General features: G+C 47.7%; 1 protein-coding gene across 1 annotated transcript in view; it reads left to right on the top strand.

The window, feature by feature from the left end:
• LOC144487303 (dynactin subunit 1-like) overlaps positions 1-25,953 on the top strand; it is a gene marked incomplete at its 3' end in the record, with an annotated part of 197,364 nt that overhangs the window by 75,211 nt on the left and 96,200 nt on the right. The gene's annotated exons all lie outside the window — the stretch shown is intronic.

The raw sequence follows: 25,953 nt of genomic DNA on the forward strand, positions 1-25,953 counted from the left end.
GTGATGGTCATTGCCTGGCATTTGTGTGGCGTGAATGTTACTGCCACTTGTCAGCCCAAGCCTGGATATTGTCCAGATCTTGTTGCATTTGAACATGAACTGCTTCAGTATCTGAGGAGTTGCGAATGGTGCTGAACATTGTGCAATCATCGGCAAACATCCCCACGTCTGACCTTATGATGGAGGGAAGGTCATTGATGAAGCAGCTGAAGATTGTTGGGCCTGGGACACTCCCCTGAGGGACTCCTGCAGAGATGTTCTGGAGCTGAGATGACTGACCCTCCACAACCACAACCATCTTCCTATGTACCAGGTATGACTCCAACCAGTGGAGAGTTTAAGAACATAAGAACTAGGAGCAGGAGTAGGCCATCTGGCTCCTCGAGCCTGTTCCGCCATTCAATAAGATCATGGCTGATCTTTTTGTGGACTCAGCTCCACTTACCCGCTCGCTCACTATAACCCTTAATTCCTTTACTGTTCAAAAATGTATTGATCCTTGCCTTAAAAACATTCAATGAGGTAGCCTCAACTGCTTCACTGGGCAGGGAATTCCACAGATTCACAACCCTTTGTGTGAAGAAGTTCCTCCTCAACTCAGTCCTAAATCTGCTTCCATAGAGCCATAGAAAATTACAGCTCAGAAACAGGCCTTTTGGCCCTTCTTGTCTGTGCCGAACCATTTTTTGCCTAGTCCCACTGACCTGCACTTGGACCATATCCCTCCACACCCCTCTCATCCATGTACCCGTCCAAGTTTTTCTTAAATGTTAAAAGTGACCCCGCATTTACCACTTTATCCGGCAGCTCATTCCACACTCCCACCACTCTCTGCGTGAAGAAGCCCCCCCTAATATTCCCTTTAAACTTTTCCCCCTTCACTCTTAACCCATGTTCTCCAGTTTTTTTCTCCCCTAGCCTCAGTGGAAAAAGCCTGTTTGCATTCACTCTATCTATACCCATCATAATTTTATACACCTCTATCAAATCTCCCCTCATTCTTCTACGCTCCAGGGAATAAAGTCCTAACCTATTCAACCTTTCTCTGTAACTCAGTTTCTCAAGTCCCGGCAACATCCTTGTGAACCTTCTCTGCACTCTTTCAACCTTATTAATATCCTTCCTGTAATTAGATTACCAAAACTGCACACAATACTCTAAATTCAGCCTCACCAATGTCTTATACAACCTCACCATAACACTCCAACTCTTATACTCAATACTTTGATTTATAAAGGCCAATGTACCAAAAGCACTCTTTACGACCCTATCTACCTGTGACGCCACTTTTAGGGAATTATGTATCTGTATTCTCAGATCCCTCTGTTCTACTGCACTCTTCAGTGTCCTACCAATTACCTTGTATGTTCTACCTTGGTTTGTCCTTCCAAAGTGCAATACCTCACACTTGTCTGCATTAAACGCCATCTGCCATTTTTCAGCCCATTTTTCTAGCTGGTCCAAATCCCTCTGCAAGCTTTGAAAACCTTCCTCACTGTCCACTACACCTCCAATCTTTGTATCATCAGCAAATTTGCTGATCCAATTTACCACATTATCATCCAGATCATTGATATAGATGAAAACAACAATGGACCCAACACCGATCCCTGCAGCACACCACTAGTCACAGGCCTCCACTCAGAGAAGCAATCCTCCACAACCTTATTAATATCCTTCCTGTAATTAGATGACCAAAACTGCACACAATACTCTAAATTCAGCCTCACCAATGTCTTATACAACCTCACCATAACACTCCAACTCTTATACTCAATACTTTGATTTATAAAGGCCAATGTACCAAAAGCACTCTTTACGACCATTGAGCCAATGTCTAATCCAATTTACTACCTCTCCATGTATATCTAGCGACTGAACCTTCCTAACTAACCTCCCATACGGGACCTTGTCAAAGGCCTTGCTGAAATCCAGGTAGACAATATCCACTGCCTTCCCTTCATCCACTTTCCTGGTAACCTCCTCAAAAAACTCTAATAGATTGGTTAAACATGACCTAACACGCACAAAGCCATGTTGACTCTCCCTAATAAGTCCCTGTCTATCCAAATATTTGGAGATCCTATCTCTTGGGATCCTTCCAATAATTTACCTACTACTGACGTCAAACTTACCGGCCTATAATTTCCCGCATTACTTTTTGAGCCTTTTTTAAACAACGGAACATGAGCTATCCTCCAATCATCCGGCATCTCATCCGTGGATACCGACATTTTAAATATATCTGCCAGGGCCCCTGCAATTTCAACACTAGTCTCCTTCAAGGTCCGTGGGAATACCCTGTCCGGTCCTGGGGATTTATCCACTCTGATTTGACTCATGACAGCAAGCACCTGCTCCCCTTTAATCTGTAAAGGTTCCATGACCTCCCTACCTGTTTGCCTTATTTCCATAGACTCCATGCCAGTTTCCTTAGTAAATACGGATGCAAAAAACCCATTTAATATCTCCCCCATTTCTTTTGGTTCCATACATAGCCGACCACTCTGATCTTCACGAGGACCAATTTTATCCCTTACTATCCTTTTGCTCTTAATATACCTGTAGAAGCTCTTAGGATTATCCTTCACCTTGTCTGCCAAAGCAACCTCATGTCTTCTTTTAGCCCTCCTGATACCTTTCTGAAGTAGTTTCTTGCACTTTTTATACTCCTCAAGCATCTTATTTGCTCCCTGTTGCCTTTACATGTCATACATCGCTCTCTCCTTCTTTATCAGAGTTCCAATATCCCTCGAGAACCAAGGTTCCTTATTCTTATTCACTTTGCCTTTAATCCTGACAGGAACATACAAACTCTGCACTCTCAAAATTTCTCCTTTGAAGGCCTCCCACTTACCAATCACATACTTGCCAGAGAACAGCCTGTCCCAATCCACGCTTTTTAGATCCTTTCTCATTTCTTCAAATTTGGCCTTTTTCCAGTTTAGAACCTCAACCCTTATTTTGAGGCCATGCCCCCGAGTTCTAGTTTCACCCGCCAGTGGAAACAACTTCCCTGCTTCTATCTTATCTATTCCCCTCATAATCTTATATCTTTCTATAAGATCTCCCCTCATTCTTCTGAATTCCAATGAGTATAGCCCCAGTCTATTTAGTCTCTCCTCATAAGCCAACCCTCTCAAGGCTGGAATCAACCTAGTGAATCTCCTCTGCACCCCCTCCAGTGCCAGTATATCCTTTCTCAAGTAAGGAGACCAAAACTGTACACAGTATTCCAGGTGTGGCCTCACCAGCACCTTATACAGCTGCAACATAATCTCGCTGTTTTTAAACTCCATCCCTCTAGCAATGAAGGACAAAATTCCATTTGCCTTCTTAATTACCTGCTGCACCTGCAAACCAAGTCCTTGAGATTCCTGCACAAGGACACCCAGGTCCCTCTGCACAGCAGCATGCTGCAATTTTTTACCATTTAAATAACAGTCCATTTTGCTGTTATTCCTACCAAAATGGATGACCTCACATTTACCAACATTGTACTCCATCTGCCAGACCCTCGCCCACTCACTTAGATTATCTATATCCCTTTGCAGAGTTTCAGCATCCTCTGCACACTTTGCTCTTCCACTCATCTTAGTGTCATCTGCGAATTTTGACACACTACACTTGGTCCCCAACTCCAAATCATCCATGTAAATCGTAAACAATTGATCCCAACACTGATCCCTGAGGCACACCACTAGTCACTGATCGCCAACCAGAAAAACACCCATTTACCCCCACTCTGCTTTCTGTTAGTTAACCAATCCTCTATCCATGCTAATACATTACTCGTAACACTGTGCACCTTTATCTTATGCAGCAGTCTTTGGTGCGGCACCTTGTCAAATGTCTTCTGGAAATCCAGATACACCACATCCACAGGTTCCCCATTGTCCACTGCACATGTAATGTTCTCAAAGAATTCCACCAAATTAGTCAAACATGACCTGCCCTTCATCAACCCATGCTGCGTTTTACCAATGGGACAATTTATATCCAGATGTCTCGCTATTTCTTCCTTGATGATAGATTCAAGCATTTTCCCTCGTTCAGAAGTTAAGCTAACCGGCCTATAGTTACCCGCCTTTTGTCTACCTCCTTTTTTAAACAGTGGCGTCACATTTGCTGTTTTCCAATCTGCGGGAACCACCCCAGAGTCCAGCGAATTTTAGTAAATTACCACTAGTGCATTTGCTATTTCCCCCGCCATCTCTTTTAGTCCCTGGGATGCATTCCATCAGGACCAGGAGACTTGTCCCATTAACTTGCCCAACACGACCTCTTTCGTGATAATAGTTTCGAGGTTCTCACCTGCCATAACCTTCCTGTCATCAATTCTTGGCGTGTTGTTTGTGTCTCCCACTGTCTTCAGTGCCTGAGGAAATTTCTAATTTCCAATTATTACCCCCCCCCCCCCTTCTCATCCTCCAGTATTTACTTTAGCCGCTCTCTTTCATTTTATATATTTGTAGAAACAAATTTGTCCCCATTACCCATCGATTCCAGTTTCACTCGGGCTCCTTGATGCCGCACTCGGTTGAATGCGGCCTTGATGTCAGGGGCTGTCACTCTCACTTCACCTCTGGAATTCAGCTCTTTTGTCCATGTTTGAACCAAGGCTGTAATGAGGACAGGAGCTGAGTGACCCTGGCGAAACCCAAACTGGGCGTCACTGAGCAGGTTATTGCTGAGCAGGTGCTGCTTGATAGCGCTGTCGATGACCCCTTCCATCACTTTACTGATGATCGAGAGTAGACTGATTGGGCGGTAATTGGCTGGGGTGGCGGAGGGCAGGGGAACCCTCTGGGGTGGCGGAGGGCAGGGGAACCCTCTGGGGTGGCGGAGGGCAGGGGAACCCTCTGGGGTGGCAGAGGGCTTATTTTCAAATGCTCGAATCTATTGCTGATCCTGGGACAGGTTCAATGTGATGTCATGTCATCATCTGTGCAATATCACAATCCGATCTCAATCCATCTTGTGGATTGCATGAGGAGAGGTCCCGATTGTACCGGGTGGCTCTCATTGTCTGGAATATCATTCACCATATATATGAAGGCGAGTTTTGACAGCTCTTCGACAGACAGGTTGTCACAGGAGCATTGCAAAGACAGGTTAGATGTCAAGGGACAAGAGGACAAAAAGGTGAGAGGTCAGGGAACGGCACTAGAGTGGCTAGTGGTCACAGGGACTGACCATCCTTGCTTACAGCATTCACAGGAACAAACACAGGGTGTAGTGGTGATATAGGTTTAGTGGACACCGAGAGATTGACCACACAATTCCCAGGTCCCAGGGATTGAGTACAACACACATTCAAACAGAATCACTGGCATAAAGAGGGTTTGAGAGAAGCTGAGTGACATTCAGGTATTGAGTGTGGCTGGGGCCTCCTACACCAGCTTCCTGAATGCTCTTGTGTTGCTTGTATGCATTGCTTCTGCCTTCATCCCCCTGCTCCATGACCACATTGATGGAATCTTGTGTGCCTCACAAGGTGCTGATTGGTACTAATGCAATGTCAGTGAACCCAGCTACTAACTGAACAATTGCAAATAGCTGGAGTGAAGGAGTGAGGTTGGTAAGAGAGTAATGCAATAGCTACAGCCTGGACTGTCTCTCTCATTGGAGGGATAATGGTGAGAGAGAGAGAGAGAGGGAGGGAATCTGAGACCACATCAACCTACAGAGTCCTTGTCCTTTGCAGGTTGTTAATCTGAGGGTAAATATGAATTTTAGTAGTTAATGTTGAGAGAGAGATGGGGCAAATGTGATATTTTGGGTGTTAATGTGAGGGGGGGGGGTGTGATATTTCTGCGGTTTGTGGGGGGGTGTGATATTTCTGCGGTTTGTCGGGGGGTGTGATATTTCTGGGGTTGGTGTGGGGGGGGGGGTGAGATTTTTCTGGGGTTAGTGTGAGGGTGTTGGGGGGGTGGGATATTTCTGGGGTTAGTGTGAGGGTCTGGGGGTGTGATATTTCTGGGGTTAGTGTGGGGGTGTGGGGGGGGGGGTTGATATTTCCAGGGTTAGTGTCAGGGTGTGGAAGGCGGGGAGGGGGGGGATATTTCTGGGGTTAATGTGAGGGGGGGGGGGGGAGTTGTGATTTTTCTGCGGTTAATATGAGGGTGTGGGGGGTGTGAGATATTTCTGGGGTTAGTGTGAGGGTGTGGGGAGGGGTGTGATATTTCTGGGGTTAGTGTGGGGGTGTGGGGAGGGGTGTGATATTTCTGGGGTTAGTGTGGGGGTGTGGGGGGTGTGAGATATTTCTGGGGTTAGTGTGAGGGTGTGGGGAGGGGTGTGATATTTCTGGGGTTAGTGTGGGGGGTGTGTGATATTTCTGGGGTTAGTGTGAGGGTGTGGGGAGGGGTGTGATATTTCTGGGGTTAGTGTGGGGGGTGTGTGATATTTCTGGGGTTAGTGTGAGGGTGTGGGGAGGGGTGTGATATTTCTGGGGTTAGTGTGGGGGTGTGGGGGGTGTGAGATATTTCTGGGGTTAGTGTGAGGGTGTGGGGAGGGGTGTGATATTTCTGGGGTTAGTGTGGGGGGTGTGTGAAATTTCTGGGGTGGGTTTTGGGCATGTGCGTTAGTTCTGGGGGTTTATTTGAGGGCTTGTTTGCGCCTGGAGGTATATTTTCCATGATTGCCTGTTGAATGATCTCTGAAAGACTTTCTCTCACCGGGTATTGTTCCTTTTTCCCATTTTGGGGAATGTATCCTGTTTAAATCTCTCTCTGATTTGACTGCTTTCCTTGACAGCAGGAGAGCATCAACTGGAATGAAACACATTGAAATTATGTACCCAGACTGAGATGCTTTTCCCGTGATCCTTTATAAAACCCTCTTTCAGCCTTGGTAGAGTGACCTCGCCACACTCTGGGAATCACAGCGATGACAACACCGCTCTGTCGATTTCACATCCCTCCTCACAGTTTGTTTTCCGATGTTGGTCTCTACATCAGAGGATAATTGGTTCAAATCCCACCCTCTGCATATTAGCTGTAATATATCCTACTAGCCCAGCATAATTCTGACAGACTGCTGCAGGGCCAAGAACACTGTTCCAGATGAGTCGCCGCACTCTTCAGAGCTTGGACCAGATCGTGTGGTGTTATTTTAAGGAGCAGCAGCAAAGTCATTCCAAACGGCACTTTACTCTGACTTATGTTCTTATGTTAATCCCGTGTTGTACCTGTCCTGGGAGTGTTTGATGGGGGACAGTGTAGAGGGAGCTTTACTCTGTATCTAACCCCGTGCTGTACCTGTCCTGGGAGTGTTTGATGGGGACAGTGTAGAGGGAGCTTTACTCTGTATCTAACCCCGTGCTGTACCTGTCCTGGGAGTGTTTGATGGGGACAGTGTAGAGGGAGCTTTACTCTGTATCTAACCCCGTGCTGTACCTGTCCTGGGAGTGTTTGATGGGGGACAGTGTAGAGGGAGCTTTACTCTGTATCTAACCCCGTGCTGTACCTGTCCTGGGAGTGTTTGATGGGGGGACAGTGTAGAGGGAGCTTACTCTGTATATAACCCCGTGCTGTACCTGTCCTGGGAGTGTTTGATGGGGGACAGTGTAGAGGGAGCTTTACTCTGTATCTAACCCCGTGCTGTACCTGTCCTGGGAGTGTTTGATGGGGGACAGTGTAGAGGGAGCTTTACTCTGTATCTAACCCCGTGCTGTACCTGTCCTGGGAGTGTTTGATGGGGGACAGTGTAGAGGGAGCTTACTCTGTATATAACCCCGTGCTGTACCTGTCCTGGGAGTGTTTGATGGGGGACAGTGTAGAGGGAGCTTTACTCTGTATCTAACCCCGTGCTGTACCTGTCCTGGGAGTGTTTGATGGGGGACAGTGTAGAGGGATCTTTACTTTGTATCTAACCCCGTGCTGTACCTGTCCTGGGAGTGTTTGATGGGGGACAGTGTAGAGGGATCTTTACTCTGTATCTAACCCCGTGCTGTTTCTGTCCTGGGAGCGTTTGATGGGCAACAGGTTTATTTGGTAGCAAAAGCCACCTGCTTTCGGAGCGCTCGCTGCTCCTCCGTCAGGTGAGTGGGAATTCTGTTCACAAACAGGGCATATAAAGACACAAACTCAATTTACAAAATAATGGTTGGAATGCAGTCTTTACAGGTAATCAAGTCTTAAAGGTACAGACAATGTGAGTGGAGAGAGCGTTAAGCACAGGTTAAAGAGATGTGTATTGTCTCCAGACAAGACAGTTAGTGAGATTTTGCAAGCCCAGGCAAGTCGTGGGGGTTACAGATAGTGTGACATGAACCCAATATCCCGGTTTAGGCCGTCCTCATGTGTGCGGAACTTGGCTATCAGTTTCTGCTCAGCGACTCTGCGTTGTCGTGTGTCGTGAAGGCCGCCTTGGAGAACGCTTACCCGAAGATCAGAGGCTGAATGCCCGTGACCGCTGAAGTGCTCCCCAACAGGAAGAGAACATTCTTGCCTGGTGATTGTCGAGCGGTGTTCATTCATCCGTTGTCGCAGCGTCTGCATGGTTTCCCCAATGTACCATGCCTCGGGACATCCTTTCTTGCAGCGTATCAGGTAGACAACGTTGGCCGAGTTGCAAGAGTATGTACCGTGTACCTGGTAGATGGTGTTCTCACATGAGATGATGGCATCCGTGTCGATGATCCGGCACGTCTTGCAGAGGTTGCTGTGGCAGGGTTGTGTGGTGTCGTGGTCACTGTTCTCCTGAAGGCTGGGTAGTTTGCTGCGGACAATGGTCTGTTTGAGGTTGTGCAGTTGTTTGAAGGCAAGAAGTGGGGGTGTGGGGATGGCCTTGGCGAGATGTTCGTCTTCATCAATGACATGTTGAAGGCTCCGGAGGAGATGCCGTAGCTTCTCCGCTCCGGGGAAGTACTGGATGACGAAGGGTACTCTGTCCACCGTGTCCCGTGTTTGTCTTCTGAGGAGGTCGGTGCGGTTTTTCGCTGTGGCGCGTCGGAATTGTCGCTCGATGAGTCGAGCGCCATATCCTGTTCTTATGAGGGCATCTTTCAGCGTCTGGAGGTGTCTGTTGCGATCCTCCTCATCCGAGCAGATCCTGTGTATTCGGAGGGCTTGTCCGTAGGGGATGGCTTCTTTAACGTGTTTAGGGTGGAAGCTGGAGAAGTGGAGCATCGTGAGGTTATCCGTGGGCTTGCGGTACAGTGAGGTGCTGAGGTGACCGTCCTTAATGGAGATGCGTGTGTCCAAGAATGCAACCGATTCCGGAGAGTAGTCTATGGTGAGTCTGATGGTGGGATGGAACTTGTTGATGTCATCATAGAGTTGTTTCAGTGATTGTTCACCATGAGTCCAAAGGAAGAAAATGTCATCGATGTATCTAGTGTATAGCATCGGTTGAAGGTCCTGTGCAGTGAAGAGGTCTTGTTTGAACCTGTGCATGAAGATGTGGCATATTGAGGTGTGAATTTGGTGCCCATGGCTGTTCCGTGTGTCTGGATGAAGAACTGGTTGTTGAAGGTGAAGACATTGTGGTCCAGGATGAAGCGGATGAGATGTAAAATTGCATCTGGAGATTGGCAGTTGTTGGCGCTGAGCACTGAGGCAGTTGCAGCAATGCCATCATCGTGGGGGATGCTGGTGTAGAGTGCTGAGACATCCATTGTGATGAGGAGTGCTCCTGGTTCAACTGCTCCATGTGTGCTGAGTTTCTGTAGGAAGTCCGTCGTGTCGCGACAAAAGCTGGGGGTTCTTTGTACAATGGGTTTCAGGATGCCCTCGACATAGCCGGAGAGGTTCTCGCACAGGGTCCCATTGCCCGATACGATGGGACGGCCGGGTGTGTTTGCCTTGTGTATCTTCGGGAGGCAGTAGAGATCTCCAACACGGGGAGTATGTGGGATGAGAGCATGGAGGGTGCTCTGAAGGTCCGGATCAAAGGTCTTGATCAGAGTGTTGAGTTGACGGGTGTGTTCTTTGGTCGGATCTGTGGGTAACTGTCTGTAGTGTTCCTCGTTGTTCAGTTGTCGGTACACTTCTTTGCAGTAATCCGTTCTGTTCAGTATGACGATGGCCCCTCCTTTGTCTGCTGGTTTGATGACAATGTTGCGGTTGGTCTTGAGAACGTGGATGGCGTTGCGTTGTGCTTGGGTGATGTTCGGTGCTGTCTTGTGAGTGCGGCTGATGAATCTGGTGTTGACGCACCTCCTGACGGCTTGGGCATACATGTCAAGTCGAGGGCAGCGGCCTTCCGGAGGAGTCCAATTCGACTCTTTCCTCTTCGGATGCACTGCGGATCTCTCTGTCGGCTGTTCCGGTTCATTGGCTGTCTCATTGTGTTCGCTGTTGGCCTCTTGGGGTTTGTGGAAGAGCTCCCTCAGCCTCATTCGCCTGATGAATTCCTCTGTGTCCGCTGCGAGACTGATGGGGTCTATTTTGGTGGTGGGGCAAAAATTGAGCCCTCGGCTGAGAAGTTCGATTTCATCTGGTTGAAGTGTGTAGTCGGACAAGTTGACAATGGACTTCCCTGCAGTGGTACTGTTTCCTACTGTGGTACCGGGGGAGGCTTGGTTGCTGCTGGTGGTGATGCCGAGTTTCTCAAGTTTCCTGTTCTTGGTGTGCATGTAGATGGTGCAGTTCCTTTGTCTCGTCTGCTTGGCAGAGTTTCGCAGCTGGTCTGCGCCCTGAGCGCAGGTTGAGAATATGGATTCGATCTCGGTTTCCAGGATGCGACGTTTGCTGTAGAGCTGGTGTATGAGGTGGTTGAGGAGGGTGAGAGAGGTGCGTCGGCAAAGTCTCTCAGCGTAGTCTGTGTTATAGGTCAGCAACGGCCAACGTTGTCTACCTGATACGCTGCAGGAAAGGATGTCCCGAGGCATGGTACATTGGGGAGACCATGCAGACGCTACGACAACGGATGAATGAACACCGCTTGACAATCACCAGGCAAGACTGTTCTCTTCCTGTTGGGGAACACTTCAGCGGTCACGGGCATTCGGCCTCTGATCTTCGGGTAAGCGTTCTCCAAGGCAGCCTTCATGACACACGACAACGCAGAGTCGCTGAGCAGAGACATAGCCAAGTTCCGCACACATGAGGACGGCCTCAACCGGGATCTTGGGTTCATGTCACACTATCTGTAACCCCCACGACTTGCCTGGGCTTGCAAAATCTCACCAACTGTCCTGGCCGGAGACAATACACATCTCTTTAACCTGTGCTTAACCCTCTCTCCACTCACATTGTCTGTACCTTTAAGACTTGATTACTTGTAAAGACTCACATTCCAACCATTATTTTGTAAATTGAGTTTGTGTCTTTATATGCCCTGTTTGTGAACAGAACTCCCACTCACCTGATGAAGGAGCAGCGCTCCGAAAGCTCGTGGCTTGTGAACAAAGAACAATACAGCACAGGAACAGGCCCTTCGGCCCTCCAAGCCTGCGCCGCTCCCTGGTCCAAACTAGACCATTCTTTTGTATTCCTCCATTCCCACTCCGTTCATATGGCTGTCTAGATAAGTCTTAAACGTTCCCAGTGTGTCCGCCTCCACCACCTTGCCCGGCAACACATTCCAGGCCCCCACCACCCTCTGTGTAAAATATGTCCTTCTGATATCTGTGTTAGACCTCACCCCCCCCTTCACCTTGAACCTATGACCCCTCGTGAACGTCACCACCGACCTGGGGAAAAGCTTCCCACCGTTCACCCTATCTATGCCTTTCATAATTTTATACACCTCTATTAAGTCTCCCCTCATCCTCCGTCTTTCCAGAGAGAACAACCCCAGTTTACCCAATCTCTCCTCATAACTAATACCCTCCATACCAGGCAACATCCTGGTAAGCCTCCTCTGTACTCTCTCCAAAGCCTCCACGTCCTTCTGGTAGTGTGGCGACCAGAACTGGACGCAGTATTCCAGATGCGGCCGAACCAACGTTCTATACATCTGCAACATCAGACCCCAACTTTTATACTCTATGCCCCGTCCTATAAAGGCAAGCATGCCATATGCCTTCTTCACCACCTTCTCCACCTGTGACGTCACTTTCAAGGATCTGTGGACTTGCACACCCAGGTCCCTCTGCGTATCTACACCCTTTATGGTTCTGCCATTTATCGTATAGCTCCTCCCTACATTATTTCTACCAAAATGCATCACTTCGCATTTATCAGGATTAAACTCCATCTGCCATTTCTTTGCCCAAATTTCCAGCCTATCTATATCCTTCTGTAGCTTCTGACAATGCTCCTCACTATCTGCAAGTCCTGCCAATTTTGTGTCGTCCGCAAACCTACTGTTCACCCCAGTTACACCTTCTTCCAGATCATTTATATAAATCACAAACAGCAGAGGTCCCAATACAGAGCCCTGCGGAACACCACTAGTCACAGGCCTCCAGCCGGAAAAAGACCCTTCCACTACCACCCTCTGTCTTCTGTGACCAAGCCAGTTCTCCACCCATCTAGCCACCTCCCCCTTTATCCCATGAGATCCAACCTTTTTCACCAGCCTACCATGAGGGACTTTGTCAAACGCTTTACTAAAGTCCATATAGACGACATCCACGGCCCTTCCCTCATCAACCATTTTGGTCACTTCTTCAAAAAACTCCACCAGGTTAGTGAGGCATGACCTCCCTCTCACAAAACCATGCTGACTATCGTTAATGAGTTTATTCCTTTCTAAATGCGCATACATCCTATCTCTAAGAATCTTCTCGAACAACTTCCCCACCACGGACGTCAAGCTCACCGGCCTATAATTACCCGGGTTATCCTTCCTACCCTTCTTAAATAACGGGACCACATTAGCTATCCTCCAATCCTCCAATTGTGCTACCAAATAAATCTGTTGGACTTTAACCTGATGTTGTAAGACTTCTTACTGTGTTTACCCCAGTCCAACGCCGGTTTCTCCACATAATGTTTGATGGAGATAGTGTAGAGGGAGCTTTACTCTGTATCTAACCCCGTGCAGTACCTGTCCTGGAGTGTTTGATGGGGGACAGTGTAGAGGGAGCTTTACTCTGTATCTAACCCCGTGCAGTACCTGTCCTGGGAGTGTTTGATGGGGCAGTGTAGAGGGAGCTTTACTCTGTATCTAACCCCGTGCAGTACCTGTCCTGGAGTGTTTGATGGGGACAGTGTAGAGGGAGCTTTACTCTGTATCTAACCCCGTGCTATACCTGTCCTGGGAGAGTTTGATTGGGACAGTGTAGAGAGAGCTTTACTCTGTAGCTAACCCCGTGCTGTACCTGTAAAGCTCTCTCTACACTGTTCCCCATCAAACACTCCCCGGACAGGTACAGCACGGGGTTAGATACAGGGTAAAGCTCCCTCTATACTGTCACCATCAAACTCTCCCAGGACATGTGCAGCACGGGGTTAGATACAAACTAAAGCTCACTCTGCACTGTTCCCATCAAACACGCCCAGGACAGGTACAGCATGGTGTTAGATACAGAGTAAAGCTCCCTCTACGCTGCTCCCATCAAACGCTCTCAGAACAGATACAGCACGGGCTTAGAAATGGGGTAAAGCTCCCTCTGCATTGTCCCCCATCAAACAGTTCCAGGACCGGTCCAGCACGGGGTTTGATACAGAGTAAAGCTCCTTCTACACTGTCCCCATTGTTGTGGGAAATGTACCACTGAGTCAGGCTTAAAGGTTTGAAGAATACAGTTTTATTTTAACGAAGCTTCGTGGTGAAAAAGGCACTAACAAGCACCAAACCTTCTCTCAATGAGATAGTGGAGCGGTCCATCTTTATACCCTTTACACAATAGATGGACCGGACATCTCGCCATTATCACATCGTTGTAATCAAGAAGGTGATCGATCGTTAACACATCGTTGTAGACAAATACAGACAGATACAGACATAAGCATGTTAACATCGCATTGTTCTATGAATGGATACATTTCCTACATCAGTGACCATCAATGGTTTTAGTTTCGGCTCATTCGTATAATAATTGGCTTTCCTGCAGTTATGTATTCCCGATCCCACCTGTAGCTAATCTCTTTACCCAACCCTATTGTCCTTATGCTAAAGAGTGCCTCAAGCCCTGACTGGCTTCCTGCAGGATCTGATTCCTGCATGTTTAACTTTAAATAGCTGTCTGTCCTTTATGTTTTAACCTCAAGTGTCTGTCTGTACTAAAAGTCAGTGCCTGTTTAATGTTTCTTTCCCAGGTGACTGTTTATGTGCCAGGCAGTTATTATTTTTTAAGTGTACTCATCTGTATATTTTTCCCACTTCAGTCCCCACTTCTGGTCGGATTATGACTGTAATAATCCCGAGACCAACAATTTTTATCTGTATAATTCTTTGTTCTTCTTCTTTCCTACTTCGTTTTTTCTGATGTCTTCGGGGATCTTCATCGGGGTTTCTTCCTCGATGTATACACTGGCTCCTGGCACAATTCTAGTCACCACCACCTTGCAACAGACTTTTAGGCATCCAACAATGAGACAACAGACAATTACAATTGAAATGAGGATGACCAACCCATGTAATAAGTAAGATTCCCAGGACCCCCCCACTAGCCATTCCAGCCAGTTACTTCCTTTCCTGGGTCCCTGTCTGAAGCTATCAAGTTGTTCTCTGATGCTATTGATGACCTGTGTAATGTTATAGGACTCGTCTGTGACATGGGTTATGCATTTATTGCCTATAATTGTACACACTCCCCCTTGTTGTGCTAACTGATAGTCATGTATCATGTTTGTTGTGCATATAATCTCAGTTCAGCCATTTCTTGGTTAACAGCCTCCAGTGCTTTTGAAGTGCTGTTTCCCAGGACTGTTAGTCCACAAACAATATGATTCCTATTCTTTGCACTCCTGCTGCCCAGAGATCAGGCTCCAAGGAACCCATATCCCAGTGAGGATCCCAATGTGCCCGGGGCTTCCCAGTCAGCGCAGAATTCTTTGCTGATAGCCCGAGTTACTATTCTCCTCCGAATATGCCCCTTCTGGGGGAATTGAACAGTCAGTGGTCCAATTGTTCCTACTGCAAAACGGTTTGGGAGGTTTGGTGTTTCTGTCATGTAAGTACCATTGAAGAGGAACACATATCCCTTCTTAGCCCAGTAACATTTAGTGTCTTGATTAGGAGTTTGTTCATATTGCCAATTGTTCGGTTTACTTGACTCCCCATTTGATCCCACCACCTGGTAAGTATCAAATGGGTCTGTCCATTTGGCTGAGCTCACGTGAGTTCCATTGCATTGTCCACAAATAAGCTGTCTTCCCGCGGTTATATTCAGACATTTCTGTTCATCACAAATGCAAGTAAACTGTCCCTTATTAACCCGACAATGTTGACGGACACACTGCGTCTGTACACAGGAATCATTCTTAGGGACCAAGGCATAGGCACATCCCCATCCCTGCCCCGTAAAACAAAGCGGATAGCTTGCAGTATCTGAACAAGCTTTTCCTCCCCCCTTTTGGAACCCCCTGCACACAGGATCTGTGGGGTTTACAAGTCATAGAAATCATAGAAACCCTACAGTGCAGAAGGAGGCCATTCGGCCCATCGAGTCTGCACCGACCACAATCCCACCCAGGCCCTACCCCCACATATTTACCCACTAATCCCTCTAACCTCCACATTTTAGGATTCTAAGGGGCAATTTTTTTTTAACCTGGCCAATCAACCTAACCCGCACATCTTTGGACTGTGGGAGGAAGCCGGAGCACCCGGAGGAAACCCACGCAGACACGAGGAGAATGTGCAAACTCCACACAGACAGTGACCCGAGCCGGGAATCGAACCCGGGACCCTGGAGCTGTGAAGCAGCAGTGCTAAACACTGCGCTCCCGTGCAGCCCATACATACATATTCGCAACGATCGAATATCAAACTTAACACTATAATTCATATAATCTTTACAAGTTATATTATCTATTCAACCCGCGCGCGCCAGGCGTTCTTGCTTGCAGTCTTTGCCTGTGTTGAGGAAAGCATTTTCGTTAGTTCATCAATTTAATTACTTATTTGTCCCCTTGTATATTTTTAGCTGTGTCCAGTGTTTCCAGACCCCTTTCTGTCTGATGTCTATACAGGCACAGGTGTCTCCACTAATTATAACTTCATATGGCCCATTCCATTTTGGTGCAAACCCTGGTTTGTCAGGTAGTGTTTTCACTCGGACGCGACTTCCCGCTGTTGGGATGTCAGGGAGCATTTCAAGCTCTCTCTCTGCGTCTTTTATTTCCTGATTGTCTTTTACCAATTTGCGCATCCCTTTTAGTTGGGTGCTTAGTTCCAAAACATATCTCCTGATTTTATCTTTTAGTGGACCTACATCGGTCCCACCTGTTATGATGCTTTCGGGTAATTGCATCGCCCGTCCTGTTATTCGCTCATAAGGGGTTAATCCGGTTGTCCGGTTTGTGGTAGCTCTTAATCTCATTAGTATAGTGGGCAATACTCTGTCCACATTTTTCCCGATGTCTGTATGGCTTCAGCTAATGCATTTTTTAGTATTCTATTCATACGGTCCACCGTTCCAGAACTCTGTGGGTGGTAAGGGATGTGAAATTTTTGTTTTATCCCCATTAATTGGCACACTGTTTGTACCACCTTTCCAGTGAAGTGCGTCCCTTGGTCCGAATCGATTTGTAGGGGTACACCCCATCCCGGGATTACCTCTTCTGCCAATATCCGAACCACCGTGGAAGCAGTACAATTTGTAGTAGGGAACGCTTCTACCCACCTGGTGAACTGGTCTATAATAACCAGACAATAGGTTTTGCCATGGGACTGTGGTAGTGGCCGTGTGAAATCTATTTGCAGATGTTCCCAGGGTTGTGTTGCGCGCACGTCACGCATCGGTGACAGTGTCGGGCTGTGTCTCTTCCCATTCCTTTCCACCACCATTCCTTTCCTATATTAGTTATCATGGCCTCTCTACCCACATGTGAGAGTCCATGGTGTGGTTCCAATAGGGTGTTTTGTCTGCACTCTGGTGCTATTACCTTATCTTCCCGTCTCCAAATGTTATCATAGATCATAGAAACCCTAGAAACCCTACAGCGCAGAAGGAGGCCATTCGGCCCATCAAGTCTGCACCGACCACAATCCCACCCAGGCCCCACATATTTACCCGCTAATCCCTCTAACCTACGCATCTCCGGACTCTAAGGGGCAATTTTTTTTTTAACCTGACCAATCAACCTAACTCGCACATCTTTCGGACTGTGGGAGGAAACCGGAACACCCGGAGGAAACCCATGCAGACACGAGGAGAATGTGCAAACTCCACACAGACAGTGACCCAAGCTGGGAATCGAACCCGGGTCCCTGGAGCTATGAAGCAGCAGTGCTAACCACTGTGCTACCGTGCCGCCAAAGGGACGTTATCAGTCCCTTTGACTGCTCCCTGTGCTTCCCATTTCTCCTTTTCCTCTTTCGAGGTATCCTCATGTAAGTCCCGAATATCCATTTCGTCTCCTGTCTGTTCTGTTGCTGCTATTGGCAGCTCGCCAATTGTCTCCTGTCCTTAGGCTAACTGTGCCGCCCTGTCTGCGGCTTGGTTCCCTTTGAAATTTAACCAGTCGGGGTTATCTCTTCCTGGCTCTTTCTGGTGAGCTTTAATTTTGATTACTGTGGTTTCTCGAGGTTTCTCGCTAGCTCTCAATAATGCCTCAGTTCTTTGCTGGTGCTTAATAGGGGTCCCTCCTGTGGTTATGAACCCTCTTCTTCCCCATGCTGACATGTAGTCATGTATGACTCCGAATGAATAGCGACTATCTGTATAGATGTTCACCGTTTTACCTTCAGATAACTCTAGTGCCTGTGTGAGTGCCACGAGTTCTGCCACTTGCGCGGATAGACCTCCGTCAATCCTTCCTGATCTTACTGTCTCTAATTTGTCATTCACTACTGCCCACTCTGTTCGGGGTGATCCTTCCACATATTTGCGTGACCCATCTACAAAAAGGGTTTCCTCAGCTGTATTTAAGGGTACATCCTTTATCTTACCCTCTTCTTCGTCCCTATCTATATCTTCACAATTGTGTGGCTCTCCTTCGTCTAAAATCCCTTCTGCTGGGTTATTCCCTGTATCCCTTATTATTATCACAGACTTGCTTGGAGGTGGGAGGACAGCTTCCCACTGAGCCCTTCTCATGTTTGAGACTGACCTTAGTTTTCCCGTGTTCAATATTTCCACCAAGGTGTGTTTGGTGTGAAGGATTATATTCCCTGCCATGATTACTGGCTCGCTAACCTTTACAGCCCAGGCGGCGCAATCCAAGGCGGCTATGCACCTTGGCAGTCCGGTGACTACCGGCCCTTCTGCTGTGGAATAATATCCTATGGGTCTCTTTCTGTCGCCATGGTCCTGTGTTACCACGGCGGAATAGAACCCTCCCTCATTGCTACAATGAATATGGAAGTCCTTATTAGAATCGGGTAATCCTAGTCCAGTGGCTGATATCAGTTCTGTTTTTAGTTTATTGTAAGCCTCTTCCTGCTCGGGTCCCCATTCTACGGGATCTAAAGCTGGTTTTCCCCCTTTGACTAGTCTTTGTATGGGTTCTGCTAATTTTGCGAACCCTGGGATGAAACTCCGGCTCTAGCTGAATAATCCCAGCACCCTCCTGACCCCTCTTACGGTGATGGGTCGCGGCATTTGTTGTACCGCCTTCTTTCGGTCCGTTGGCATTTCTTTAAGTCCTTGGGATATAAGGTGTCCTAGGTGTAGGACCTGTGTTTTCCCGATTTGTGCCTTTTTGGGGCTGACCTTTAACCCTGCGGCTTTTAATTCATTCAGTCCTAAATATAAAGCTTCTTGATGTCCTGACTTGGACTCTGAAGCTATCGGGATATCGTCTACATATTGTAGGACCGTACGACCCTCTGGCAGTTCTACCCTGTTCAGGATGTCACTCATTGCTCGATGGAATCTCGCGGGGCTGTTGTGGAATCCCTGTGGGAAACGAGTCCAAGTGTACTGTCTGTCTCCCACTGTAAAGGTGAATTTGTCTTGGGATTCAGGATCCAATGGTAAGGACCAGAATCCGTTGGCTATGTCCAATACTGTGAATATTTTGTGCTCCTGTGACAGTCCATTCAGGATTGTCGAGGGGCTTGCTACAATGGGGTGCAACTTGGACGTGACTTTATTGAGTCCGGTGTAATCTATCGTGAGCCTATAGCTTCCGTCAGGCTTGCTCACTGGCCATGTTGGGGAGTTAGTGGTGCTCGTGGTTTCTCCCAGAATCCCCCTCTCCACTAACCCTTTAACTATCTCCACTACAGCTTTCTCTGCCTCTGGTTTGATTGGGTATTGTCGGTGGGGCTTATGTTCCGGTCCTGGTACCTTTATTGGGTCCGTTTTAATCAAACCGGTATCGAACTTCGTTTTAGCCCATACTCCGGGGACGGAGGCACAGATGGCTCCGAACCCTCCTGTCTCTAATTCCCAATTTCTGGTGGTGACTGTGGCCACCTTAATGGTTTTGAGGTGACTTGTAAGTTTCCCTATTCTAGTTTTTCGACCGTCCTGTCTTGGCCAGATTAATTCTCCCTTTCCACAGTCTATCAGAATCTCATATTCTTTCATCAGATCATTTCCCATTATTGTACCCTCGTTATTTTTGCACACATAAAACCTCATTGGTATATACAGATTATTTATCTCTACTAACGTGGTCTCACTCAGGAAGGCGGGTGTTTTGTTCCCTCCTATCCCGGTCAGGAAATCATTTTATTTGGAGTGGGTAAGGGTAGGTCGGTGACAGATATGGACGCTCCTGTGTCCACTAGCATCTCACATTGCCTGCCCCCTACTAGTGCCGACACATAAATCCTTCCCTCCTCCTTACCCTTGTGAATGGGGGCTGCAGACCGTCAATCTTGCTGACCCCGGAGGTCCTGTGGTTCCTCCGGTTCTGCTGTGGTCATGGATCGGGTCGGGGGTCTCCCATGCTTATTCCAACACACTGCTTCTGTGTGTCCATATTTATCACAGTGGCTGCAATGTTTCCCACTGTTCCCAAATCTGTTCCCTTTCCGTGGAGTCCCGCAATCCCTCGCAAAGTGTCCTTGCCGGCCACAATTGTGGCAAGTCAGTTTAGACTTTGTTCCATTCCCATTACTGTCGGCTGCTACTCTTTCCAGCCTTGTTCTTGCCTGGGATTTCTCTTCTCCCGGTACTCCGCTAGCTCACTCTACCAATTCATCGTAATCTTGGGACATAATCACTCCCATTTTTAGGATGACCTGGTGAGCGCTGGAGAGTCCATCCTTAAAAGCCTGGATGAACGCTCGATCCCCTCGACCTGGGTTCCCTTGTCCTGAGCACTCTTGATATACCTGGAACAACCGTTCCCCGTATTCAGAAGCTCCTTCCCCTTCCTCCCTCCTTCACCCTCCTTCACCCTCCTTCACCCTCCTTCACCCTCCTTCACCCTCCTTCACCCTCCTTCACACTCTTACACCCTCTTACACCCTCTTACACCCTCTTACACCCTCTTACACCCTCCTTCACCCTCTTACACCCTCTTACACCCTCTTACACCCTCTTACACCCTCTTTCAACCTCTTTCAACCTCTTTCACCCTCTTTCACCCTCCTTCACCCTCCTTCACCCTCCTTCACCCTCTTACACCCTCTTTCACCCTCCTTCACCCTCCTTCACCCTCCTTCACCCTCCTTCACCCTCCTTCACCCTCCTTCACCCTCTTTCACCCTCTTTCACCCTCCTTCACCCTCCTTCACCCTCTAACGGGAGGACTTTGAATAGTGTGGAGGAGCAGAGGGATCTAGGTGTATGTCTGCATAGATCCCTGAAAGTTGGGAATCAAGTAGATAAGGTTGTTAAGAAGGCATATGGTGTCTTGGCGTTTATTGGTAGGGGGATTGAATTTAGGAGTCGTAGCGTTATGTTGCAACTGTACACAACTCTGGTGCGGCCGCACTTGGAGTACTGTGTGCAGTTCTGGTCCCCACATTACAGGAAGGATGTGGAGGCTTTGGAGAGGGTGCAGAGGAGGTTTACCAGGATGTTGCCTGGTATGGAGGGGAGATCCTATGAGGAGAGGCTGAGGGATTTGGGATTGTTTTCGCTGGAAAGGCGGCGGCTAAGAGGGGATCTTATTGAAACATATAAGATGATTAGAGGTTTAGATAGGGTGGATAGTGATAGCCTTTTTCCTCTGATGGAGAAATCCAGCACGAGGGGGCATGGCTTTAAATTGAGGGGGGGTAGTTATAGAACCGATGTCAGGGGTAGGTTCTTTACCCAGAGGGTGGTGAGGGATTGGAATGCCCTGCCAGCATCAGTAGTAAATGCGCCTAGTTTGGGGGCGTTTAAGAGATCCGTAGATAGGTTCATGGACGAAAAGAAATTGGTTTAGGTTGGAGGGTCACAGTTTTTTTTTTTAACTGGTCGGTGCAACATCGTGGGCCGAAGGGCCTGTTCTGCGCTGTAATGTTCTATGTTCTATGACTGCATGTGTCCACCGACCCCCATTATAATCCTGTGCTGGAGGAGCGGCGGGTCCACCTGCTCCCTGCCTCCACTTATCCGCTGGACAGGCCGCCCTGACCAGCTGGAGTACGTCTCTCTGGTGTAATTGGTGTCCTACCCAGATTGTGTCTAATTCTTCCCAGAATTTAGTGTTTGCGCTTCTAGGTTGTAATTTACCCAGGGAAGCCATTATCTGCTGTCTCTCACCTGGGGTGAAGGGTTGATAAGTTGACTTTGGTCACACATTTGTTCCCCCTCGGGTTACTGGTGCTAAGTTGTGTTCTAGCGTTTCCCACTCCTCTGAAGGAGCAGTTGGTCCCTGCTGTGCGGACTCATAAGGAGGTAGGGGAACAGTTTCTTTCCCCTCTCCATTGCTTTTCTTCTAAAACCTGGTTTTGTTTCTCCAGTTCCCTCACTCAGGATTCTAATTCTCTGATCCTTTCTTTATCTTCACTCCACTTCTTAGTAGAGGCGACTACTTGCTCAATTAGACCAGCTAACCGATGTGTTAACATTACTCCTATCTTCTTAGTCTTGTTTCTCTTTTCTTTATCTATCCACTCTCTCTGCTGCTCTCGGGTTTGAGAAGTATCCCAGCCATCCTTTTGCATTCTCTTTATTAACTCTTTCCTGTCTGTCATGTAAACCTCAATGAGGGATCCTGCAAATCCCCTTTTAACTTCATTATCTGCCATTTCGCAGACTTCACTAACCCCGGCCACGTTTACTCGTGAGTAAAGTGTGCTCTCTACTGTAGGGACTTCACTACCCCCGGCCACTATTACTATTCTAGCACCGTGTTTCACGACCGTTACAGGTTTCATGTTATACTCACGGCTTCCACTATTACCACCTCGGCAACGTGCTTCTCCACCGGAGTCCGGTTTAGGTCAGAGTTGATGAAGCTCCTTTTCTGCCCCGCTTTTCACAACATTGACAGTACAGTTCCCAACTTTACAAACTTTCATGCAATCAGATGGCAACTCTGTGTTTGTTTGCCACTGCAGGGTTTGATGTAGAATGGGAGTCCAGCACTCCACTACCATAGGGAGATGTGCCACACGCATCTTGTCACCAAAACATAGTTGCCATAGGAACCCTCACATCCACCTGAGAGGCTGAAGAAACCTCAGTTTAACATTTCAGCTGAGAGAAAGAACAATTACCGCACAACAGTCCCTCAGAAATGTCAGCCTGGATACCCAGATTCTTGGAGTGAATCTTGAACCCACAACCTTCTAACTCGGGGCGGGGGGGGGGTGAGAATTTTACCCTTGAGCCAGACTGACACATTACAGGATATGTGGCTTGGACAGTAAGAAACATGGGCATGTGCATGCGGACAACAGAGATGGAACCTGCAGCAATTATTTCCTTTCATAACATTTGTAAGCAAGCTTGTAAAACATAACCTTGAAATTGATGTTTAAAAGTCAAATTCTATGATTAAATTAAATATTGGATCCAGGTGATGTTAACCGACCTCTGCCACTTGTGCTTCACAATCCTAAGTGCCCTTGGTGTCTCTTTACCCACTTCAATTCCTGACATTCGCGTGGGAGGTTTCTCCTCTTAACAGCCGGTCTAAGGCAGGGTTTTGAGACAGGCACTACCTTGTCCTCTTGTCGGTCAGCACAAGCAACAGTTACTTATCACTATCAGCAGTTAGTACTTATCACTATATCATACACAACAATACTTATTACTACAAATACCCCTTAAGTTTAACCCCTTGCAAACTGTATTCTTGACCTTGTCTGACTCTCACAGATTCAGTGATCTCTACCCCGGCTCCAATCGTGGCCAATCGATCTCACCAGTAATAGGATCTTAGCCGACTTCGCCAATTGTTGTGGGAAATGTACCACTGAGTCAGGCTTGAAGGTTTCAACAATACAGTTTTATTTTAACGAAGCTTTGTGGAGAAAAGGCACTAACAAGCAGCAAACCTTCTCTCAATGAGAAAATTGGAGCGGTCCATCTTTATACCCTTTACACAATAGATGGACTGGACATCTAGACATTAGTTAGTACTTATCACTATATCATACACAACAATACTTATTACTACAAATACCCCTTAAGTTTAACTCCTTAACTTTTAACTGTTGAACTTTAAATAGCTGTCTGTCCTTTATGTTTTAATCTCAGGTACTGTACTAAAAGTCAGTGCCTGTTTAATGTCTCTTTCCCAGGTGACTTTATGTGCCAGGCAGTTAGTATTTTTAAAGTGTACTCATCTGTATATTTTTCCCCACTTCACCATCAAACGCTCCCAGGACAGGTACAGCACGGGGTTAGATACAGAGTAAAGCTCCCTCTACACTGTCCCCCATCAAACACTCCCAGGACAGGTACAGCACGGGGTTAGGTACGGAGTAAAGCTCCCTCTGGAGTGTCCCCCATCAAACACTCCCAGGACAGCTACAGCACGGGGTTAGATACAGAGTAAAGCTCCCTCTACACTGTCCCCCATCAAACACTCCCAGGACAGGTACAGCACGGGGTTAGGTACGGAGTAAAGCTCCCTCTGGAGTGTCCCCCATCAAACACTCCCAGGACAGCTACAGCACGGGGTTAGATACAGAGTAAAGCTCCCTCTACCCTGTCCTCCATCAAACACTCCCAGGACAGGTACAGCACGGGGTTAGATACAGAGTAAAGCTCCCTCTACACTGTCCCCCATCAGACACTCCCAGGACAGGTACAGCAGGGGGTTAGATACAGAGTAAAGCTCCCTCTACACTGTCCCCCATCAAACACTCCCAGGACAGGTACAGCACGGGGTTAGATACAGAGTAAAGCTCCCTCTACACTGTCCCCATCAAACACTCCCAGGACAGGTACAGCAGGGGGTTAGATACATAGTAAAACTACCTGTACACTGTCCCCCTTCTTAAACAAGCTGCCGATCTGTGCCGTGTAATATTATTTCTACTGTTTTGACTGTGTTGTTGTGCACAAATCAATGGCAGATGAGTTTAGTCACAAGTAAGGCTGACGTTAACACTGGAATGAAGTTACCATGAAATTCCCGAGTCGCCACACTCCGGCGCCTGTTCGGGTACACTGAGGGAGAATTTAGCATGATCAATCCACCTAACCAGCACGTCTTTCAGACTCTGGGAGGAAACCGGAGCACCCGGAGGAAACCCATGCAGACACGGGGAGAACGTGCAGACTCCACACAGACAGTGACCCAAGCCGGGAATAGAACCCTGGTCCCTGGCGCTGAGAAGCAGCAGTGCTAACCTGCTGTGCCACCGCGTGATGTGAGGTGTGTGCTGATTGCATGTATTAAATATATTTAATCTTAATAATTGGGGTTCTCTTGTGGCACACTGAGGTGAAATGGTGCCTTCACGTCCAGAAATAAATTGGCAGCTCTCTTTAGTTTCTCCCCCTCATGTCTGAGGCGGCTGAGCCTGATCCAAAGTAGTCTGAAACCAGCTCCGTTCTCGGGACGAGCATTGGTCAGTGCTTGTTTTTGAACTGCAGAAGGTTTTCAGGGGGCCTTTCCAGCGCCCCTGTTCTTCCCAATAAATATTCATCACTTCGACCTCCGTGTGCAGAGAACAATTTCAACTTTTGAATTTGGAAATATCACTGTGACAAGGGTAGTGTGGAACTTGAAGACAAGTTTAAAAGTTGGTAGAATAGGCAGATCGGAGGCAGATGAAGTTCAATGCAGTGAAGTCATTCATTTTCATACAAATATGTGAAGAGTAAAAGGATGAGACGTGAAGGAATAGGGCCTATAAAAGGTGAAGGTGGGAAAGTCGGTACGGAACCAGTAGAAATGGCAGAGGTGCTCAATGAGTATTTTGCCTCGGTTTTCACAGAGGAGAAGGACCTGGGTGGATGTACTGTGGGCTTGCGGTGGACTGAAAAGATTGAGTATGTGGACTTTAACACAGAGGTTGTGCTGGAATCTTTGAATGACATCAAGATAGATAAGTCGCCGGGTCCGGCTGGGATGTACCCCAGGTTACTGTGGGAGGCGAGGGAAGAGATTGCAGAGCCTCTGGCGATGATCTTTGCGTCGTCAATGGAGATGGGAGAGGTGCCGGAGGATTGGAGGATTGCGGATGTGGTTCCTATTTTCAAGAAGGGGAATAGGGATAGCCCAGGAAATTACCGACCGGTGAGTCTAACCTCAGTGGTTGGTAAACTGATGGAGAAGATCCTGAGGGACAAGATTTATGAGCATTTAGAGAAGTTTAGTATGCTCAAGAATACTCAGCATGGCTTTGTCAAAGGCAGATCGTGCCTTACGAGCCTGGTGGAGTTCTTCGAAAATGTGACTGAACACATTGACGAAGGGAAAGCGGTAGATGTGGTTTATATGGATTTTAGCTAGGCGTTCGATCAGGCCCCCCATGATAGGCTTCTCGAAAAAGTGAGAGGGCATGGGATCCAAGGGGCTGCTGCCCGGTGGATCCAGAACTGGCTTGCCCAAAGGATGTGGAGATGCCGGCGTTGGACTGGGGTAAGCACAGTAAGAAGTC

Source organism: Mustelus asterias, unplaced genomic scaffold (assembly GCF_964213995.1).
Source record: "Mustelus asterias unplaced genomic scaffold, sMusAst1.hap1.1 HAP1_SCAFFOLD_722, whole genome shotgun sequence".
Lineage (NCBI taxonomy): Eukaryota > Metazoa > Chordata > Chondrichthyes > Carcharhiniformes > Triakidae > Mustelus > Mustelus asterias.